This window comes from Eumetopias jubatus, unplaced genomic scaffold, assembly GCF_037043125.1.
Source record: "Eumetopias jubatus isolate StellerSeaLion01/CBP00866 unplaced genomic scaffold, mEumJub1_p1.0 scaffold_4, whole genome shotgun sequence".
Lineage (NCBI taxonomy): Eukaryota > Metazoa > Chordata > Mammalia > Carnivora > Otariidae > Eumetopias > Eumetopias jubatus.
Window position 1 is genome coordinate 32,496,708 of NW_028274810.1, and position 18,616 is coordinate 32,515,323.

Sequence of the window (18,616 nt, forward strand, 5' to 3'; positions counted from 1 at the left end):
TGTGCCAACTTTGTCAAATATTTTTTCTGCATCCATTTTCTTCTTTATTCTTTTAACTTTGTGAATTGCATTTGTTGATTTTTGGATGAAAAATCAATCTTGTTTTCTTGGGAAGATCCCACTTGGTCATGATAAAATACCCTCAATTTATATTGCTCTTTTCAATTTGCAAATGTTTTGTTAAGGATTTTTGTATATAAGTTCTTCAGAGGCTTGTTGTCTAATCTTATTTCCTTGTAATGTTCTTGTCATAATTCGGGGTCAGTTTTTTTTTTGTTGTTTTTTTTTTAATTTTATTTATTTATTTATTTGAGAGAGAGAGAGAGAGAGAGAGCACGAGAGGGGAGAGGGTCAGAGGGAGAAGCAGACTCCCCACTGAGCAGGGAGCCCGATGCGGGACTCGATCCCGGGACTCCAGGATCATGACCTGAGCCGAAGTCAGTCGCTTAACCAACTGAGCCACCCAGGCACCCAATTCGGGGTCAGTTTTATGCTGGCCCCAGAAAATGACTTAATGAAGCGCTTGCAACATTTTTTTGAAAAAGGTAGTATATGATTGGCTTTATTTTTCCTTCAAAATTTGATAATATTCACCAATAAATCTATCTGTTCAGTAAGCTGTTTTCTTGAGCGGGTTTTTAATTCTGAAATTAATTTTAGTTTATATACACCTATTCAAATGTTCTCTTTTTGCATCAATTTTGTTAAGCTGGAATTTTCAAAGAATCTATTTTATCTAGGTTGTCAAAATTGCCAAAGTAAAAAAGTGATTTGTGCTTTCTTCACTTTTTCTTGACCATTCTAAGTGTTCTGTTTTATAATTTTCTTTCTTCTAAATGCATTGCATTTAATTTCCTCTTATTTCTTAGGACATAAGTTGGATCAGTGATTTTAATCCTTTTATATTTTATGAAGTTTTAAAATTACAAATTTCTCTATAATCAGTGCTTAAATTACATTCCTCAAGTATTGATATGCTTTATTTTTAAAATATTTTCTAATTTACCCTTGTGATTTTACTTTTACCTTTAGAGTTATATAGGTGTGCTTGCTTAATTTCCAAATATTTCACATTTTATAGATTTTTGAAATTAATTTTTAATCCCATTTTCTTATGTCAGGGAACATATTCTGTATGATTTTAATCCTTTAAAGTTTTTGAGTGTTGGGGCGCCTGGGTGGCTCAGTTGGTTGGGCGACTGCCTTCGGCTCAGGTCGTGATCCCGGAGTTCCGGGATCGAGTCCCACATTGGGCTCCCTGCTCAGCAGGGAGTCTGCTTCTCCCTCTGATCCTCCCCCCCGTTGGGCTCTCTCACTCTCTCAAATAAATAAAATTTAAAAAAAAAAAGTTATTGAGAGTTGTTTTATGTTCTAAAATATGATTTATCATCATGAAATGCATGTCTGTTCTTCAGTTTGAGCAGTGCTATTCTAACCAAGGTCATTAAACAGATAAAAGCTAATATTAATATTTGGAGCAAATATCATAATGCCTATTTCTTGCTTGCTTGATATTCAGAGGGTATGAAGTGGTTTGCTGTGGGAATGGGTTTAAGAGGGAAAGTATTAATTTCTGTTGCCATGTTTATAAACTCTCTTCATTTCTTACTCCATAGTCCTGTCCAAGACATTCTAATCCAGGCTTTTAAAGCAACAGAATGACTGGGGCGCCTGGCTGGCTCAGTTAGTTAAGCAGCTGCCTTCGGCTTAGGTCATGATCTCAGGGTCCTGGGATCGAGTCTCCTGCTCAGTGGGGAGCCTGCTTCTCCCTCTCCCTCGGCTGCTCTCTCTCATTCTCCCTCGGACAAATAAAATAAATAAAATCTTAAATAAAATAAAATAAATTTTAAAAAATGAAGCAACAGAATGACTGCTATGTTCCTCTTTCTAGAATAAGGGACAAAGCATGCCAAGATATAATATTTTTGTATCATTTGTGATTTCGCTGAATACTTCCAAAAGATATGGTATACTTTTGCACACGCATGCTGCTTCTCCTTGAATTTATTTCTCTTGTTTTGTGAGGATTGGGCAGGGGAGAAGGGAAACGTTCGAAGTTTCTTTTACTTTCTGTCTGTTGGTCTTTAAGAACTCCCTAGAAAGGAGTGAAGAACTGAAGAACAGACATGGATTTCATGATGATAAATCATATTTTGGAACATAAACAGGCCCTAAGGAAAGAGTTGTATGGCAACTCCTGAAAAACTTTGTCTAGCTACATCTGTTAAGTGACTGCGTTTTAGTGGACGCTTGGTGACAGTCCTTTGACGATACTGTTGTGGTTCCTGGAAACTGATAGGGGAGGAGAAGAGAGGGCAGTGGTACCAGTTGTGCTTGTCGAGGTGGGGGAAGTGGCTGGTGACAAGAGCTGGCTGTTCCTTCAGCTGAGAACGGTGAACATTTATCACCTTTGTTTCCAGCTGTAGGCTTCTGAAGCCATTTCCTGTAAAACAGGACAAGATCTTTCTCTGCCCTTGATACTACTACACTAAATATTTTTTTTTTAAGATTTTATTTATTTGACAGAAGCAAGAGAGCACAAGCAGGGGGAGCGGCAGGCGGAGGGAGAAGCAGGCTCCCGCCAAGCAGGGAGCCCGATGTGGGGCTCGAACCCAGGACCCTGGGATCATGACCCAAGCCGAAGGCAGCTGCACAACCAACTGAGCCGCCCAGGCGCCCCTAAACTACTTTTTAAACGGTTGAATTCCGCTTCTGGAATGGCATCGAGTTTCACAGACCCACTTCCCAGCAAAACAATCATGCTGGTAAAATTCTTTAAAAAGCAACCATTTAAAGCCTCTGGAAACTGCCTTAGGGAAATAGAGCAAATAAATATTTGAGAAATTTTACTAAATTTTGGAAAGAACAGTGAGAGTCCACGGCATTTGAGCCACTACCCACACCCTCCCCCTCCCAGCTCAGCGGGACAGAATCTCCACTTTGGGTAGGTGTGGCCAAGAAAATAAGGATCTACCTACCCTCAGCTTTCAGTCAAGGGACAACATATCACACCGAGAGGGGCAGACCACCAGCATGTTTCATCGCCGCCAGCCCTGAGTGGCAGAAGCTAATTTCCTGGTGAGTGTAGCCAAGAGGCGAGGGGCCCCTTCCCTCTACCCATTCCCCATTCATTGGGTGGAAGATCTATGGCCGGTGCAGCAGGCAGAGAATACTGGAATCCTGGTCACACTTGTATAGCTCACTCATAGGGCAGAGGTTCCAGTTCAGGAGAGCAAGTTGAGAGAACAAGAGGTTATTGCCCTTGCTCAGCACCCTGCTTTAAAGCACAGGTGTCACTCAGAGGGAAGTGGGCCACTGTCTCACCACTTCTACCCTCCCTGGACCACAGCTCAGAGATTTTGCCTAGAGGGAGGGAAATCCATAATAAAAAAAGACTCTGAAGTTCTCCCCAGAGGAACTGACTTTACTTGGAACCAATTTTAGGGGAAGTCCAAGCCTAAGAACACTGTCAAAACCAATGGAAATTTGGGCAGTAATCAATTAAGAAATTATATACTTCTCCTAATTAAAAGCAACACAGGCCAGCTAGTTCATCAGAGAGAACAAAAAAAAAAAAAAAAAAGAGTCAAGAGCCCTCCTGCATTCAGAACCCCAAATACTGGCCTCAAAAAGATCCTTCCCTAGGTTTCACTGGATCAAACTGGAGCAATTATTCCCCAGGGCACTGTCAAAAACTATAGAGCAATCAGCTGGAAACTAGTAGAGCCTTGCCAACTGGTTGTAATACCAGTAGTGGAAGACAGAGAGATTAGGGAAGGAGACAAAGAAAAGCCTGATAAAATCCCTGCCATCCCAAGGTGACTGTGTGCATGCCCAAGGACCGGCCGTCCAAGGACTGACACCAGACACTTCACACTGAGGGGGAAAGAAACTTTACTAAAATCGTCTAGCCAAGTTATGAAAAAGATAAATTTATTAAAACATGTTTTATGTCCCAGCATGTAGTCTACCTTAGGAAATGTTCTATGTTCATTTTGCTGTTGTGGGGTGAAATCTTTCATAAATATCAATTAGGACAAGATAGTCAATACAGTTCTTCAGGTCTTCTATACACTGGGTTTTGGTCTACTTCTCCTAGCAATTATTGAGATAGAGGTATTAAAATTTCCAACTATAATTGTGGATTTGTCTATTTCTCCTGGCAGTTCTATCAGATTTTGCCTCCTCCATCTTGAAGCTCTGTTATTTGATATATAAACATTTATGATTTTGATGTCCTCCTACACCTTTTCATGTGAAAGGACCTTCTCTTTCTTCATGGTATTAATTGCTATGAAATCTACTTTGTCTCGTATTAATTTGGACTCTCTGGCCTTCTTTTTCTTGGTGTTCCAGGTTTTATCTTCTGCTTCATTTCCTTTGTGGCAGTGATGTCCTTAGTTTCTTTCAGCTTCCGTAGAGGAGACAGAAGGGTAGGAGGAGAGTAAGGGAGCGAGGCTGAGAGAGGCAGCTGAGAGCTTGCTCTTGAACTCACTGCCCTGCAGTGCTGTAAAGCAGAAATGCTCATTCATCAGCCTTCCGTTACATGTAACTTACTCATGAGCTAAAGTTCTCCATCTCTAATTCAAAACAACACTGGAAGAACAGAGAGATAAGGAAGAAGGTGGCCTGACAGTCTAGCCAGGAGGGGCCAGTCGCTGGCTTCAGTTCTGGGGAAGTTCAACTTCTCCACTTGGATCAGAGGCCCCTTGGAGGTGACAGCCTCACACCACATCACATAATGCTGGGCAGCAGCAAGCAGAGTGGAATGAACACTGCATTGAGTGATACAGGTCTTCTTCTGGTCCTTTGAAAAAGGGGAGGGAGACAGTTTTCATCCACAACCTCAAGTTATCTCTCTGTGATATAAATTATGATAGACCACTGGTTCTCAACCTAGCTGCACAGGAAGTACTGATAATTCTCTCTCCTGCCCTCATCTGATTTAATTAATCTAAAGGGTGCCCCAGGTGGCAGTATTTTTTAAACAACCCACACCCCTGCCAGGTGACCATAATGTTCAGCCAGTTATAGGAAACACTAGATAAAACTAGAATGGCTGTCTCCCAATGCAAAAGCCTGTATCTCGGTGCACTTAAAGTATGCTGACTTCTGACTACGTCCTTTGGACACATATGCTAGAATGGTGTGTAAGTTTAAACTCACAGTTCTCAAGCAAAATCTTTAAAAGTACTTCCACGCCCATTTTCAAACAGATTTTCAAAAAGGGAGACTCAGTTCTCTACAATGGCCTCTCCGATCAAGTACCATCCTCCCCCTTCAATAGATGGCTGTTTGTGGACAGAGAGAACAAAAATAGTCTTCATCTATGAGTTTACAGAAAGTTATCAGAAAAGATTTTTTTATCTTCCCATTACTTTTTTAAATTTTATACTTTTTATTAAGTTCAATTAGCCATCATATAGTACATCATTAGTTTTTGATGTAGTGCTCAATGATTCACTAGTTGCGTATAGCACCCAGTGCTCATCATATCACATGCCCTCCTTAATGCCCATTATCCAGTTACCCCATCCCCCACTCCTCTCCCTACTGCAGGCCTCAATTTGTGTCGTGGAGTCCAGAGTCTCTCATGGTTTGTCTCCCTCTCTGATTTCTTCCCATTCAGTTTTCCCTCCCTTCCCCTGTGGTCCTCTGTGCTATTCCTTATGTTCCACATATTAGCGAAACCATGTGATAACTGTCTTTCTCTGCTTGACTTATTTCACTTAGCATAATACCCTCCAGTCCCATCCATGTTGATGCAAAAGTTGAGTATTCCTCCTTTCTGAGGGTTGAGTAATATTCCCTTGCATATATGGACCACATCTTCTTTATCCATTCATCTGTTGGAGGGCATCTCGGCTCCTTCCACAGTTTGGCTATTGCGGACATTGCTGCTATGAACATTGGGGTGCATATGGCCCTTCTTTTCACTATATCTGTAACTTTGGGGTAAATATCCAGTAGTGCAATTGCTGGGTCATAGGGCAGCCCTATTTTTAACATCTTAAGGAACCTCCATACCGTTTTCCAAAGTGGCTGTACCGGCTTGTGTTCCCACCAACAGTGTAAGAGGGTTTCCCTTACTCCGCATCCTTGCCAACATTTGTTTTTCCCTGTCTTGTTAATTTTGGCCTTTCTAACTGGTGTAAAGTGGTATCTCATTGTGGTTTTGATTTGCTCTTCCCTGATGGCAAGTGATGTGGAGCATTTTTTCATGTGTCTGTTAGCCATTCGTATGTCTTTGGAGAAGTGTCTGTTCATGTCTTCTGCTCATTTCTTGACTGGATTATTTGTTTTTTGGGTGTTGAGTTTGAGAAGTTTTTATAGATCTTGGATATCAGCCCTTTATCTGTTATGTCATTTGCAAATACCTTCTCCCATCCTGTAGGTCACCTTTTAGTTTTGTTGACTCTTTTGCTCTGAAGCAGCTTTTTATCTTGATGAAGTCCCAATAGTTCATTTTTGCTTTTGTTTCCCTTGCCCTTAGAGACGTGTCTTGAAAGAAGTTGCTGTGGCCAAGGTCGAAGAGGTTACTGCCTGTGTTCTCCTCTAGGATTTTGATAGATTCCTGTCTCACATTGAGGTTTTTCATCCATTTTGAGTTTACCTTTGTGATGGTGTAAGAGAATGGTCCAGTTTCATTCTTCTGCATCTAGCTGTCCAGTTTTCCCAGCACAATTTATTGAAGAGACTGTCTTTTTCCCATTGGACATTCTTTCCTGCTTTGTTGAAGATTAGTTGACCATAGAGTTGAGGGTCCATTTCTGGGCTCTCTATTCTGTTCCACTGATCTATGTTTCTGTTTTTATGGAAGTACCATGCTGTCTTGATGATCATAGCTTTGTAATAGAGCTTGAGTGTAATGCCCCCAGCTGTGGTTTTCTTTTTCAACATTCCCCCAGTGATTCAGGGTCTTTCCTGGTTCCATACAAATTTTAGAATTGTTTGTTCCAGCTCTGTGAAAAATGTCGATGGTATTTTGATAGTTATTGCACTGAATGTGTAGATTGCTCTGGGCAGCATAGACTTTTTAGCAATGTTTATTCTTCCAATCCATAAGCATGGAATGCTTTTCCGTCTCTTTGTGTCTTCCTCAGTTTCTTTCATAAATGTTCGGAGGTTTTTAGAGTATAGCTCCTTTACCTCTTTGGCAGGTTTATTCCTAGGTATCTTATGGTTTTTGGTGCAGTTGTAAATGGGATTTAATTTCTCTTTCTTCAGACACATTGTTAATGTATAGAAATGCAACTGATTTCTGTGCATTGATTTTGTATCCTGCCACATTGCTAAATCACTGTATGAGTTCTAGCAATTCTGGGGTGGAGTCTTTTGGGTTTTCTTTTTTTTTTAATTATTTATTTGACAGAGAGAGAGAGAGAAAACAAGAAAGGGGGGCAGCAGAGGGAGAGGGGGAAGCAGGCCCCTTGCTGAGCAAGGAGCCTGACGCGGAGCTCAATACCAGGACCCTGTGATCATGACCTGAGCTGAAGGCAGACGCTTAACCAACTGAGCCACCCAGGTGACCCACTGGGTTTTCCACATTAAGTATCATGTCATCTGCAAAGAGAGAAAGTTTGACTTCTTTGCCAATTTGAATGCCTTTTATTTCTTTTTGTTGTCTGATTGCTGAGGCCAGGACTTCTAGTACTATGTTGAACAATAGTGGTGAGAGTGGGCATCCCTATTGTGTTCCCAGCCTTAAGGGAAAAGCTCTCAGTTTTTTCCCATTGAGAATGATATCTGCTGTGGGCTTTTCATAGATGGCTTTTATGATATTGAGGTATGTTCCCTCTATCCCTCTACTCTGAAGAGGTTTTAATCAAGAAAGGATGCTGTATTTTGTCAAATGCTTTTTCTGCATCAATTGAGAGGATCATATGGTTCTTGTCTTTCATTAATGTGCTCTATCACATTGATTGATTTGCGAATGTTGAACCACCCTTGCATCCCAGGAATAAGTCCCACCTGGTCGTGGTGAATAGTCTTTTTAACGTACTGTTGGATCCTGTCGGCTAGTATCTTGGTGAGTATTTTGGCATCCATGTTCATCAGGGATATTGTCCTATAATTCTTTTTGGTGGGGTCTTTGTTTGGTTTTGGGATCAAGGTAATGCTGGCCTCATAGAAGGAGTTTGGAAGACTTCCTTCCATTTCTATTTTTTTGAAACGGCTTCAGTAGAATAGGTATTATTTCTTCTTTAAATGTTTGGTAGAATTCCCCTGGGAAGCCATCTGGCCCTGGACTCTTGTTTTTTGGGAGGTTTTTGATTACTGCTTCAATTTCCTTGCTGGTTATTGGTCTGTTCAGATGTTGTACCTCTTTCTGTTTCAGTCTTGGTAGTTTGTTAGTTTCTAGGAATGCATCCATTTCTTCCAGATTGGGTAATTTGTTGGCATATTGTTGCTCATAATATGTTCTAACAATTACCTGTATTTCCTTGGTATTGGTTGTGATCTGTCCCCTTTCATTCATGATCTTATTAATTTGGGTCCTTTCTCTTTTGGTAAGTCTGGCCAGAGATTTGTCGATCTTATTAATTCTTTCAAAGAACAAGCTTCTAGTTTTGTTGATCTGTTCTACTGTTCTTCTGGTTTTTATTTCAGTGATTTCTGCTTGAATCTTTATTATTTTTCTTCTCCTGCTTGGCTTAGGCTTTATTTGCTGTTCTTTCTCCAGGTCCTTTAGGTGTAAGGTTAGCTTGTGTATTGGGGATTTTTCCAATTTTTTGAGAGTAGCTTGGACTGCTATGTACTTCCCTCTTAGGACTGGCTTTGCAGTATTCATAAGTTTCTAATTTAAGTGCTTTCATTTTCATTAGTTCACATGAATTATTTAAGTTCTTTAATTTTCTGGTTGACCCATTCATTCTTTAGCAGGATGTTCTTTAACCTCCAAGTGTTTGAGTTCCTTCCAAATTTCTTCTTGTGACTGAGTTCCAGTTTCAAAGCATTGTGGTCTGAAAATATGCAGGAAATGATCTTAATCTTTTGGTATCAGTTGAAACCTGATTTGTGACCGAGTATGTGATCTATTGTGGAGAAAGTTCCATGTGCACTCAAGAAGAACGAGTATTCTGTTGTTTTAGGATGGAATGTTTTGTATATATCTGTGAAGTCCATCTGGTCCAGTGTGTCATTCTAAGCTCTTGTTTCTTTGTTGGTCTTCTGCTTAGATGATCTGTCTGTTGCTGTGAGTGGGGTATTGAAATCCCCTACTATTAATGTATTATTATTATGTTTCTTTACTTTGGATATTAATTGGTTTATATAATTGGCTGCTCCCACATTGGGAGCATAGATACTTACAACTGTTAGATCTTCTTGTTGGATAGACCTTTTGAATATGATATAGTCTCCCTCTACATGTCTTACTACAGTCTTTGGTTTAAAATCTAATTTGTCTGGTACCTCAGCTTTCTTTTGAGGTCCACTAGCATGAAAAATGGTTCTCTATCCCCTCACATTCAATCTGGAGGCATCTTTTGGTTCTAAATGAGTCTCTTGTAGACTCCATTACTTATACTTAATGAGCCTTGAAGTGACTCCTCTGTATGTCTCTATGTAGAAATGAATTGAATCCTTACATAATTGACTTTGAACAATTAAAAGTAACACCTGAGTCAAAACTGAGTTTTGTTCATGGTCATGTTTCTTATAGAAACAACAGACTCACCAGTGGTACTTATACATATAAATTCTGGGCCATAAGAGTCTGGGTTGTTAATTTTAACTTTTTTAAAAAAGATTTTATTTATTTATTTGAAGAGAGAGAAAGCGCTCAGGAGAGAGCACAAGCAGGGGGATAGGGAGAGGGAGAAGCAGGCTCCCTGCTGAGCAGGTTGCCTGACATAATCTGGGTTGGTTTTTAACAATCATCTCAGGTGATTCTCTTGTACATAAAATTATGAAAACTACTTCTGAAGAGGCTTGAACTACCCTACTTTGTTTATTGGAAATTAAATGCCCCATGGTCCACTCAGAACTCTGACACCACAGGACTGGTTTTTAATTTCAAAAATGCATTAAAATGCACATCTTCCCATAGCACCCTTTAAAGATTTTTTTTTTTTTTTTTTTTTTTTACAGAGACAGCGAGAGAGGGAACACAAGTCGGGGGGCGGGGTGGGAGAGGGAGAAGCAGGCTTCCCACTGAGCAGGGAGCCTGATGCAAAGCTCGATCCCAGGACCCTGGGATCATGACCTGAGCTGAAGGCAGACACTTAACAACTGAGCCACCCAGGCGCCCCCCACAGCTCCCTTTAATTCTAACTGAAGGGGAGATGCCACGAATCCAGTGATTATTATTTGGCTACTTGTGGCTCATATTTTACTTCTATGTAACATTATTTTCCCCAAAGCCTGGAGAATATAACAAAGAGAAACTGAATATAGCAGTGTTTTCAACATATTATTGTTCTTTTTAAGATTTTATTTATTTATTTGACAGAGAAAGACACAGCGAGAGAGGGAACACAAGCAGTGGGAGTGAGAGAGAGAGAAGCAGGCTTCCTGCAGAGCATGGAGCCTGATGCGGGGCTTGATCCCAGGACCCTGAGCCGAAGGCAGACGCTTAACGACTGAGCCACCCAGGCGCCCCAATTAATGTTCTTTTCTAACAAAACATTTGTATCTTTTGTGTCTTTGTAACTTAAAGTTTAAAGAATGCATTTAAATACATTACCTGAGAGACCAATTTGTTCATTGTGATTATCATAGATTATTCTTCATCTAATGCAAAAGATAACCTTGGCTGGCCCCTCCTGGTTGGCTGAGCATATGAGAGAAGATGACCAAATCTACCCTAACATCCTAGAGTACTAAACCTGGAATTTACTGAATAGTTACCTTAGTATCAGTTTGAGGGTGTGGACCATACTTTATGCATCTTTTCATTTCAGGAGAAGTGATAAGGCTTAGGAAGGTGGTCTGTACAGATGGTGGTGATAAAAGTAATGATAATATTACAAGTATCTTATATTGAACGGGTTTTGTCAATGTGAAAAATATATTGTCAAGCACTTATCCTAGGTTTTCTCATTTAATTCTCCAAATACGCTATTATGAAATCTGAACTGTAAGGTGCATGCGGGTTAAATAAACCGCCTAAAGTTGCATATCCAGCAATGGCAGCAGCACAGATTACAGGCAGCACTGCATGTCGGGAAGATGATCTAGGGAACCTGGAAAAAGGAGTGTAAAGTAAATTTTGTTGTATTTGCACCTGTTACCCAGGTTGAGCTCTTAGCTGTGGAAAAGAGCCCCAGGCAGAAAAATAGCCTATGCAAGAATGTGAAAGCATCAGAGGCTACATGTTTAAATACCATCCCCTTGGTATATGCTGCTGTACTGGGAGACTCTATAATGATCTAACAGAGCCAAAATTAAAAGGGGTTCCCAGGGTATTAAGTAGAAATTCTTTTTTTTTCCCTTAAGATTTTATTTATTTATTTTAGAGAGAGCATGTGAGCAGGGGGAGGGGCAGGTGAGAGAGAACCTCATGCAGACTGCACTCAGCACAGAGCCCGACATGGGGCTTGATCCCATGACCCTGAGATTATGACCTGAGCTAAAATCAAGAGTCGGATGCTTAACCTACTGAGCCACTCTGGTGCCCCTCAAGCGGGAATTTTCATCGATTGTATCTAATGTAAACAGAAAATGGGTTGCTTTACCAAGGTCACTGCCAATTAGCAGGAATCCTACAACCATCCAAAGGGCTGACAAAGACATGTGCTGACCTAAAACTAGCAGATAAGCACAGACATAGAAACCCTGCAGTTGTTTCCAAGTGAATGTAGTCTGCCTGAATCAGCACACAGCATAGGGAGAATTCTCTTATTTTCCTACCTGGAAGTGTTTCTATCAGATTTCTGTATCAGCTTAGAAGTTCCCATTTTTCTTTTAACATATGGGTGAGAATTAATCCATCCAGACCATGAGCTCTCTCCCAGTAGCATAATTTTGGCTAGAGAATCTCACAGAGATTGTCCTCTAACCTGACATAACACCCAAGTATTACCCTCCTTAATGGGTAAACATCAGGAAGGGCGTGGTATTCTTCCTGTTTTCCAGACTAAACCAAGCATCCTCTTGCAACTATCCTCTTATGATCTAATGAGAGAAAGTACTTTTGAAACAAAAATACAATTTTACAAATTGTTAATATAAAATCTTAGTCATGAAAGAATGAGGATGTTTAACAGTTCAACTTTTACTAGCCAATCTCCTTACTTTTAGATCCAAGTTAACAGGCTTACATCTAACAAGAGTTAGAATTCTGAGTGTGCCTCTGGGGTCTACATTTGGAAAAAAAGCAACAGAATACACTTGAAAACAGAATCAAATGCATGTGGGAATGCAGTCTATGTTAATCTTCCTTCATTCTGGTTACCCAATGTTAAGCACTATCTAGACTTCTATCACCAAGCAAAATTTAATCTGTTTCTGAATTTCATTATAAAATAACTTCCTGTACTCTTTTCTGACTTCTTTACTCAACGTTACGTTTGTGACAGTCATTCTGTTTTTTTTTTTTTTTTTTTTTTTTTTTTTTTTTTAGAGAGAGAGCACGTGCAGGGCAGAGGGGTAGAGGGAGAGAGAGAATTTCAAGCAGGCCCCACGCCCAGCATGGAGCCATTCTCGGGGCTCGATCTCACGACCCTGAGATAGTGACCTGAGCCAAAATCAAGAGTCAGACACTCAACTGACTGAGCCACCCAGGCGCCCCTGTGATGAGTTAATCTTACTCTGTGCAGCAGGAGTTTATTTTTTTACTGCACTACAAAATGTTTCTCAGCCTTGACACTCTTGATTTGGGGCTGGATAATTTTTTACTGTGGGAGCTGCCCTGTGATTATAAGAAGTTTAGCAGCAACCCTGTCCTCTCATCATCTGATGCCAGTAGCACCTGTTCTATTAACCAATCCAGCTGTGACAATCAAATATGGCTCCAGACATTTCGAAAAATCACCACTGGGGCAAAATCACCACGGTTGGGTACTACTGAGCTGGAATAAATAAAACCATCTCTATTTAATCACATTTTAGTCTCATAACAGGTATTCCAGGGTCTAAGCAGCCATAAGGACTGGGTGAAAGCATGGAAGGAGGGGCCACTTGACAAAAGGAAGAGGTCTTCTTTGCTTCAAAATATGTTTATAATAATGACTCTTTATGGAGAAGATAACGGTAACATGAGCCAACTCACTAACTCATGGCATAAATCCTCCTACTCTCTGTTTTTTTGTTGATTTATCAATGGGTAAGAATATTTACCCAGAGGCACCTGGGTGGCTCAGATGGTTAAGTGTCTGCCTTCGGCTCAGGTCATGATCCCAAGGTCCTGGGATCGAGCCACGTCTGGCTCCTGGCTCAGCAGGGAGCCTGCTTCTCCCTCTGCCTCTCCCCCTGCTCATGCTCTCTCTCTCTGTATCTCTCTGTCTCAAATGAATAAATAAAATCTTTAAAAAAATGTTTACCGAATTTTATCAAATTTTTAAATATTTTGATGTGAAGTATTTTAATATTTAATAACCTTCAAAATGTCTAGTTCAAAATATTGCCAAATGTCAAAGGTTCTTGTAATTCTCCTTTTTACCTTCTTACTCAGGATAGTATTAAGTAATTGAACTCAGACTGAAATCCAAAACTTTCATTTCACTGTAAAAATATATAACAAATGGAAGTAAAGCCTCTAAACTTACTGCCTCTGATATAACATATTTATCTCATAAAGATTAATTAATCTTTGGATTAATGACCCATCAACTGTAACGACAGCAGGTTGAGATGATGATGATGGCGATGACAAGAATGTCAACCCCAGACAGGTCAGTAACACAAGCCCACATTCATCAAGTCATTTATGAGCATTATGGGGTGGATCTTCCATAGTTTGTCTCATGAGATCAAAAAGCCAGGATGCTATGAATCAAACTCAAACACAGTCCTTACTAACACCAAAGCAGGCACTTCTAAACATGATTGCATTCAGTCATTCGATAAATATATATTGACCACTGACCATTTCCTACAGTGTGGAAGGGATCAAGGATTTTATGCTCAGCAAAACAACATCGGTCCCTGTGCTCGTGCAGTTTTTCATTTAGAAATAAAACATTAACCAAATTGTTGTACCAACAAATGAGATTTTGAATATCTGATAAGCATTGTAAAAGAAAAGTACAGAGTGCAAAGAGTAAATGGAGGAAGGAGCCCCAATTTACATTAATCAGTCAGGGATCCTTCCCTGAGGGAATGAGAGTATGATGAATTTATAAGAGCACAACTAGGAAAGATATGAGAGAAGTGAGTTTCAGGCAGAAGACTGTGCCTATTTGCTTTACTGGGGAAAAGAGACTTTGTATTTACCTGAATGATGATCCACATGGTGAAGGAGAGACAGACTGCACACATTTAGAGAGGGGAAGGCAGGAGCCAGATTGTGTAGGATCTTACAGGCCTTGTGTGGAGACTGAACTTTCTCCTAACTGCAATGGAAACTTTTAAGATTTTGTGCAGAAAAGTGACATGACTTAATTGGTAGTTTTTTAAAGATCGTGGAACACTGCATCGAAAACTAGTGATGTGCTGTATGGTGACTAACATAACATAATAATAAAAAAAAAAAAACAACACTGTGATGACTGAATGGAGAATGAATTGGATGTGGCCCAGTGATGATTCCTGGCCATATCAGCAGCCCTGAAAATAGATCAGCCTGCTGCTTCCTAAAATGACCAGCTTGTTTGTTCAAAGATTTAAAATACTAAGGGCTATCCATAGACTTGCTCCTAACAAACAATAAACTTTTTCCTTCCCAAATGCACATACTTCCAGTCGTTGTTTCTTGTTGTTTTTTTTTTAATTTTTAACCATACAGTTCAGTAGTGTTAAATATACACATATTATTATGTAACAGATCTCCAGAACTTTTCATCTTGAAACGGTGAAACTATACCCATTAAAAAACTTAACATTTCCCCATCCCCCAAACCGCTGGTAACCACCATTTTACTTTCTCTTCCTATGAATTTGACAAGTCATTATTTTTTTTTAATGTTTATTATTGGAGTGTAATTGATAGTATGTTTTTTTCCTTCCAAATTCTAACATTTGAAATTTTATTTTTGGTAGCTTGGTACTTTTTTATTTAAGAGAATTTTGTTCTATACCTTTTTCTGCTCCGCCCCCCAAAACAAGCTGAGCTTCTTCCACCCTCTCTTTTCTCATCCACATACTTCTATTACATAGGCCTGTATTCAGACCTAGACAACATGCTGATTTGTCTCTATTTCGGTGGGAACTACATAAAAACCCCAAGAGGTTAGACAGAAAGCTGACACAATGGAAGGCGTCTGCTTGTTGCTGTTACCCGGAAGCTGCAACCAAACTCTGCCCCCCAGCATAAACACAGAGCCACATGCCAGAGGTGGGGCTGCACTGGCACCTTTAGCCTCTACCCAGGATTCAGGGCAAATTTTGTTAAAGCTACATCCCTGCTCAGCCACTGGGTGCTCAGCTGCCCCCACGCACAGCGCCCAACTGTGCATCCCATCCACTGCTGCAGGCTATGTCCAGATGCTTGGTACACAGCTCTAACCTTGCACAGCTGCCACACTACACCCAGCACCCCCCTACCCAGGGGAGGGGAGGCAGCCATTGTTGTGTGTTGCACCCAGTCTCCTCCCAGGACCTTGGCATGCAGCCCCCAGCAGAGGCAGCGTTTCAGGGGATCCAGCACAGGACTAGAGGCCCAATGCAAATTTTGCTAACACTGCTGCCCCAAAATATATAAAGAGCTTATACAACTCAACACCCAAAAAACAAATAATCCAATTAAAAAAGACGTGAACAGACATTTCTCCAACAGACATCCAGATGGCCAACAGACACATGAAAAGATGCTCATCAAACTGACCATCAGAAAAATGAAAGTCAAAACTTCAATGAGAGGGATGCCTGGGTGTCTCGGTCGGTTAAGCATCCATCTCTTGATTTTGGCTCAGGTCATGATCTCGGGATCCTGGGATCAAGCCCCTGCCAGGCTCCGTCCTCAGGGGGGAGTCTGCTTGAAGATTCTCTCTGCTCCCTCTCCCTTTGCCCCTCCCCCTGCTCATGCTCTCTCTCTCAAATAAAAATTTTTTTGAAAGCATTAAAAAAAAACTACAATTAGATATCAGAATGACTAAAATAAAAAACACAAGAAACAACAGGTGTTGGTGAGGAAGTGGAGAAAAAGGAACCCTCTTGTACTGTTGATGTGAATGCAAATTGGTGTAGCCACTCTGGAAAACAGTATGGAGGTCCCTCAAAAAGTTAAAAATAAAACTACCTTATGATCCAGCACTCAAGCTACTGGGTATTTACCCAAAAAATACAAAAGCACTAATTCAAAGGGATATATGCACCCCTATGTTTATTGCGGCATTGTTTACAATAGCCAAGATATGGGAACAGCCCAAGTTTTCACTGATTGATGAATGGATAAAGAAGATGTGGTGTGTATATATATATATACATATATACACACACACAACAGAATGTTATTCAGCTATAAAAAAGAATGAAATCTTGCCGTTTGCAATGATATGGATGGAGCTAGAGAGTATAATGCTAAGTGAAATAAGTCGGTCAGAGAAAGACAAATACCATATGATTTCACTCATATGTGGAATTTAGGAAACAAAACAAATAAGCAAAGGGAAAAAGAGAGAGACAAACCAAGAAACAGACTTTTGACTATAGAGAACTGATGGTTACTAGAGGGGAGGTGGGTGGGAGGCTGGGTTAAATAGGTGATGGGGCTCAAGGAGGGCACTTATCATGATGAGCAGTGGGTGATGTATGGAAGTATTGAATCACTATATTGTACAGCTGCAACTAATGTAACACTGTATGTTAACTAGATGAAATTAAGATAAAAACTTAAAAAAACGATATCCCCCTCCACATATTCAGTAAAATCCATTACACTTATACCTGCTTTTTGGATAGTCCTGCATTTGGGAGCTGGAATTATAAGAGAAGCTATATCCAGCTCTATCTCTGATTCGTTACACCCCAAAGGTGAAAGATCACTATCACAATGACTGTAAATATCATGCTGTAAAGGAATAGAAAATGATTGAGTATGGTCTCAGATAGCCCTGGAAAACCACTCAAGTATTACAAGTATTACATTAATGCAATGAGAATCAGTCCCTGATCTTCTTCCCTTTTGGGAGGGCATGCAGCTTGAGATATGTTTGAGTGAAAAATGAGATTCTAGCATAATAGATGTTCTTACTAGAGTAAATGAGTCCATCATAACCTAGTTTGTGAAAGTGAGCTGTGAAAGTGTGGTCTCAGGAAAAGGAATGGAGGTCCTTTCCATAATCTTACACTGACTTATGTTCGTTATTTGGCCTCATGTGTCAAAAGAGTGTCTTGCACACTAGTTCCTTGCATGAGATTGAAACTGAGATATTCCCTGGATGATGAGCTAGAGATAATTATGCTACCAAAACTAGAAAGCAGTCTCAGAAAAAAAATTTTTTTTAAACTGCCTAAAGTGTTTCAGTTGAGAAATATAAATGTTATATCTACTCTAAGTAGCTATTCAAGAATACAACACACACACAACACACACACACACACACACACACACACACGCATCACAAAGATCTCCAAACAGAAACATGAACAAGTGAAAAAAAGCATATTAAGATCAGACACATACACAAATGTCAATGTTTTTGTTACAAAAAGTAACAAAAAATATCCAAAAAGCTAAAAACATAAAAATACTTCATTTCATGAGTTATTAAAACCACAGTGTAAAACCACTACTACTCATCTACCAAATGAAGAAAAGGCAGACCTTACTGCGGTTTGATGAACTTGAACAGCACCTGGAATGCTCTACGCTGCTGGTGCAAATATAAATTCTTACACCTATGAGACTGTTGGACAGTGTCTGTCAAATCTACTGGGCAGAACATATGCACTTCAACAATCCACTTGTAGGTATATATGCAAGGAGAATGTGCAGATATGTGATCTAAAAGATGCATGTAAGAATGTTTATAACAGCCCTTTTCATAACAGCCAAGAAACTAGAAACTACTCTAAAGTCTGTCAATAAATGAGTGGATAAATAAGTTATAGAATATCCTTACTACTGAATACTATACAGCATAGAAAATAAACAATCTATAGCTATACACAAAAATATGGACAAATCTCACATGCATAATATTGAGTACAAGACATCAGATATTACAAAATACACACTTTCATCGGAATCCAGCTGTATCAAGTGCCAAAGCAGGCAAGTGGTTACCTTGATGTGGGCAGGGGAGAAATGGTGGTGAGAGAGGGAGCATGCGGCGAGAGAGGTAGCCTGCATTCCTAAGGGTCTTAGCAGAGCTCTTAGTGTCTCAGGACAAGGTCAAAGCTTAGGCATCAGAAGGTTACTTGCTACTTGAAAAGCTACTTTGCGGTTGTTGTTGAGACTGAGCTCCTGCCTTCAGTATATCAAGTCAGTACAAGGGGCAAAACTTTTCATCATGAGCTACATATGGTCAGACCATCCAAATCTCAAGTTCATTTGGGTGGGTACCGGACAAAA

At 40.1% G+C, this 18,616-nt stretch overlaps 1 protein-coding gene across 1 annotated transcript in view; it reads right to left on the reverse strand.

Annotated features, from left to right (window-relative positions):
- Window positions 1–18,616, reverse strand: part of LOC148164506 (uncharacterized) — a 276,999-nt gene that overhangs the window by 158,570 nt on the left and 99,813 nt on the right. The gene's annotated exons all lie outside the window — the stretch shown is intronic.